This window comes from Haliaeetus albicilla, chromosome 3 (assembly GCF_947461875.1).
Source record: "Haliaeetus albicilla chromosome 3, bHalAlb1.1, whole genome shotgun sequence".
NCBI lineage: Eukaryota > Metazoa > Chordata > Aves > Accipitriformes > Accipitridae > Haliaeetus > Haliaeetus albicilla.
The window spans coordinates 38798998-38804155 of NC_091485.1; the positions used below are offsets into that span (position 1 = coordinate 38798998).

The 5158-nt window shown below is 42.9% G+C and overlaps 1 non-coding gene across 1 annotated transcript; it reads left to right on the top strand.

The window, feature by feature from the left end:
• Nucleotides 1-3021: 3021 nt before the first annotated feature.
• On the top strand, nucleotides 3022-3160 carry LOC138684886 (small nucleolar RNA U3). Its single transcript, XR_011324167.1, has one exon. It is a non-coding gene; the product is annotated as a small nucleolar RNA U3 (small nucleolar RNA).
• The last annotated feature ends 1998 nt before the right edge of the window (nucleotides 3161-5158 follow it).

Consider the following 5158-nt stretch of genomic DNA (forward strand, 5'->3'; position numbering starts at 1 on the left):
CACACCTGACCTGATCTTGAGTTGATGATAGTCCTGTTTCAAGTGAGAGGCTGCACTAGAAAATGTCCATAGATTCCTTCCAACCAACATAAAATATTTGCCCTTTTTGCTGCATTCTTAGGATTACTGACATTAACATTCTGCTTTGAAAAAGAAAAGCAATTGTTAAACCTGGATATTTAAACTGAACAAAAGTTTTTTTCAGTAGTGGCTAACAAAAAAGGAGAATGAATATAGATTTTAATACCAGTCTATTAAAATGAAAATATACATGGCCTCAGAGAGCTACAACAGGAATGTCTCCCTTCTCACCAGCCCACAAAGGTTTGCACATATGGTAGCCCACTTTGCATTGCTTGGAAACTTTATCACAACATTTGCAAAAAGTGATTTGTGTTTTGGGACGGTAATTCATTTTTTAGAAACTTTCTTTTTATTGACTGCTAGAGATGGGCTGAAGCCAGTTGTGTCTGAAATGAAACCAAAAGCCTCACGAGCAGATGGCCTAGCATGTTCAGCAAAAGTGCTATCTGGAAATGTGATGTATTCTTCACTAATGAAGAACCTTGAGGACTATCCTCTCTGTTTACCGTCAACCTCTGAATGTGTACCATTCCCTTATTCTCACAGGCACTGCTGCAAATAAGAAACAACAAGTAGGAATAGCACTAAGGTTTGAAAGTCACACCATATTTATATTTTTGTTCCATATTAATAACATTAGATTGGCGGGGAGGGATGTCCTAATATCTAGCAGCACAAATACTTCTAAGGGTTAACTTGTCCATATATATACGAAGTGGAATATACCTGTATCTGTAAATTGAAACCACACTAAATGAACATTTTGATACAACTTTCAGTTTCCTTAGCGAAGGCTACTTCATCTGATTTTTCTCCCAATTTATTCACTGTAGGGGTGGGGAGGAAGAAAAGGAGGCATGGTTCCTACGTGCTTTCAGCCAGTTCCAAGGTTACAGCTGCCTTCTCCATCCACTACTTTCCTCTGGTTAATGTCATGTTTGCCTGGCTTCCACTGCCAGACTCTCAGCTTGCCTCCTGTCGCATCATTACCTGTCATTTCAACATAGCCTATTATGTTCAAGATCAGGACACTTAGATGTGTTTTAATGTGCAAAGATGAATATGTAGGTGTCTACAGATAAGGTAGGTAGTTAAACTCCCATTACAGTCAATGGAGACAGTTACCCTCAAATGGACAGGCATTACTGTCATTAGCTCTGGGCTCCACACAGCATAGCTCTCCAGTGAGCACCAAGGGGAGCTGGACACCTAAAGCAGATGTAAACACCTACAAAAGAAGCATAAGTTTAAGGTGGCTTAATATGGAGCTGAATCACACCCTGGCTGATTGCCAGCAGTACTCTCTCCCCAAAATTCCTACTCAGTTTTTTCCTCTGTCCATTTCTGTTGTTTTTCTGCTCCCCTTGCTCCTACATGTCTTGTTTAATTCCTTGTTTTGTTGCCTCATCTCATCTCGTTCTGGAACAGTATATTCAAAATCTGCTCTTTAACAACAACCTTCGTTCGTACCTGGTTTAACTGCCACTCCGACAGTGTGGCTTCCTCCTCCTGACATGAAGTTTGACACAAATCATTTATCCTCTCACCGCAGTTTCATATTTAACATACAAACATGTTTGTTTGGTTCTTTGTTTTTCTGAGGGAGGGAGATTCATTATTAAATTTAGGTTCTGTTAAAGAAAAGTGAATTTGTCATGACTGGTTAGTGTTTTGGCTATCCATTTCTAAAGAAACACTGCCTACGGTCTTGTTAATGTGCCTGATCCTCAGGCATGCTAATTTTTAAAAGCCTTTAAAATCAATGGGAGCTGTGGAAGCTTAACCCGTCTCCTGATTTCTGTGAAAGTTCTCCTCCACAGTGTTTTGTGTCTGTGTCTATATGAACAGCACAGCAACAATAAAGCAACCAGAGCAGAGCATGTGCGCAATGCACAAATTATGACAACACTGAAGAACCCTCATGTTCCTCCAAATGTATCTCTCTGAGCAAATATGAGAAGAGTAGCTCACATACAACAAAACTATGGGCTATATTCTGAGCTTCATTGCGCTAGTTTAAAACTGGAGTGATTTCATTTACTTTACTCCAGCCTAACTGAGATTAGGATCTGCCTGTATAATCAATACAGTAGGCATATTGACCTAAACCTGGAAAGAAATAAATACTGTCAGGAACAGTCTTCTCACAGGGAAACAGACAAAAACACCTGACTTTAAACAGACTTCTGAAAACCACATCTCTTATGAAATCTGTTGGGAGCAGGAGTTCTTTCAGTCTCCCGGGGCATAGCAAGCAAAGCAAGGTAAGTTATCTTGACACCAAGTCCTCGAGCAGCAGATCTTTTGGGGAATGAACAGAGTGCTCTGTAGAGCCAGCCTGGCTTATTGTCAGAGTCATCTGTATCCTTGAAAAGTACAGCTGGGGTTAGGGAAGCTGCAGAGAACACTTCTGTTACACTGACGTGCTTCTTCAAGGAAAGGAATCATCATGACTTGAGTTTCAGGGGAAGTATTTTTAGTGTTCCTTCCTCCTGAGGGGAGTTTCTATCATAATCCATTGATTTGCATGGAGCTTATTGTGCGATACAGGGGTTCTTTTATTTTTTTCTTTAAAAAAGAGAGAAACATACTTGAAAAAATTCTATGCCTTTCAAGAATTTTCCGTAATAAAGTAGCCCTGCATGAATTATTCCCAGCAATCCTGAACTTTGAAGTGGGAATCTTTATCATATTAAATAGTTACTATGTTATGCAAATAAATATACACATGTGTATATGTACAAATCTCAGAAAACATTTCTTTCCTCTGTTTTGGGCATCTCAAATGATTCGTTGACGCTTTAGGAGTCATACGACTAAATGAGAACAATACCCAGTTGACCAGTCTGCCAGGAGAAATAAGGCTGTATTGTAAGAAAGGAACAAAGATATTTTTTTTCTCCTGCAGTTCTGATTCCTCATTAAAGAGTAACTATCAGGAGTATACTTTCAAGGGTCATTTCTGTAGTTGGTCACTAGAAGAGAGTGATCACATCTGTATGGCATCACAAGCCACGAGGAGGAGCGGGGTGCTCTCCCCTGAGCTGGGAGGGAGAGAGAGCACGGGCTGAGCAGTTTGTGGCCCTTTTCATGCAACTCAAAACATGGATTATTTTCACCCAGGATTAAATCACCTTGAGGTACATTTTGGACTCCCCCATCCTTCTGCATTACCCAACAAGTCCACCCAGGTCCTTGAGCAAAAACAATCCCACATTTAGGTTTACCCTTTCCTGAGGAAGGAATAACCCAGACTGTTTTTCCCAGCAAGTTTCTTACATGTACTGTGGGCTTCTTACCTCCTTCCACGGTGCGCAGGGGTTTTGACTGGGCAGGGCCAGGTCGACTGGCAGATCCTCTAGTGTTAACTAGCCAAGTAGCTTCTGCTAAATGTGTGTGCCAATGCTTGAATGTCCCAGCACCCATTGCTCTCAGTGTAGTTTTTAATAGTCCATTGTATCACTCAATTTTCCTGGAGGCTGGTCCATGATAGGGAATGTGATACACCCAGTCAATGCCATGCTCCTAGGCCCAGGCGTTTATGAGGTTGTTTCGGAAATGAGTCCTGTTGTCTGATTCAATCTTTCAGGGGTGCCGTGTCACCATAAAATTTGCTTTTCAAGGCCCAAGACAGTAGCCCGGGCAGTGGCATGGGTCACAGCGTGTGCTTCCAACCATCCGGTAGTCGCTTCCACCATTGTAAGCACATGGTGGTTGCCATGGTGGGTTCATGGTAGCGTGATATAATCAGTCTGCCAGGCTTCCCCATATTGATATTTCAGCCATCATCCTCTATACCAAAAAGGCTTTAGCCACTTAGCTTGTTTGATTATGGCACACATCTCACATCTATGGATAACCTGTGCAATGGCATCAATAGTCAAATCCACCCCTTGATCACAAGCCCATTTGTATGTTGCAACCCTTCGTAAATGTCCTGATGTGTCATGGGCCCACCAAGCCATAAGTAGCTCACCCTTATGTTCCCAACCCAGATCCACCTGAGCCACTTCAATTCTAGCAGCCTGGTCCACCTGCTCATCATTTCGATGTTCTTCAGTGGCATGACTCTTGGGTATGTGGGCATGTGTGTGACATCCTTTTACAACCAGGTTCTCTACCTGAGCAGCAGTATCTTGCTATAATTCACCAGCCCAGATGGGTTTACCTCTGCACTGCCAGTTGGTCTGCTTCTGTTGCTATAGACACCCCCACAGAGCATTTGCCACCATCCATGAGTCAGTATAGAGATAAATTACTGGCCATTTTTATTGGTCAGCAATATCTAAAGCCAGCTGGATGGCTTTCACCTCTGCAGACTGACTCAGTTCACCTTGTCCTTCAGCAGTTTCTGTGACTTGTTGTGTAGGGCTCCACACAGCAGCTTTCCACCTTTGAAGTTTTCCCACAATACAACAGGATCCATCTGTTAACAGGGCATATTGCTTTTCATTTTTTGGTTATTTATTATACAGAGGGGCCTCTTCAGCATGAGTCACCTCCTCTGGCAACTCTGAAGTTTCAGCCCTCTGGTCAGTCCATGATCACTTCCAGGATTCCCAGACAGTTGGGGTTTCCCATTGAAGCCCATTGTGTGATCAGTGCGACCCACTTACTCCATGTGGCATCAGTTGCATGGTGCATAGAGGAGACCCTCCCTTTGAACGTCCAGCCCAGCACTGGCAGCTGGGGTGCCAAAAGGAGCTGTGCTTCAGTACTGACTACTTCTGAAGTGGCTCAAATTACTTCATATGCTGCTAGTATTTCTTTTTCTGTTGGAGTGTAATGGGCTTCAGATCCCCTATATCCCCGGCTCCAAAACCTTAGAGGTCAACCTTGAGTCCCTCCAGGCACTTTCTGCCAGAGGCTCCAGGTAGGCCTGTTATCCCTGGCTGAGGTGTAAAGCATGTTTTTCACATCTTGTCCTGTCTGGACTGGCCCAAGTGCTACTGCAAAAACTATATCCTGTTTAATTTGTTCAAAGGCTTGCTGCTGCTCAGGGCCCCATTCAAAGTCATTCTTTTTTCTGGGTCACTCAATAAGAGAGGGCTTATGATCAGACTATAACCTGGAA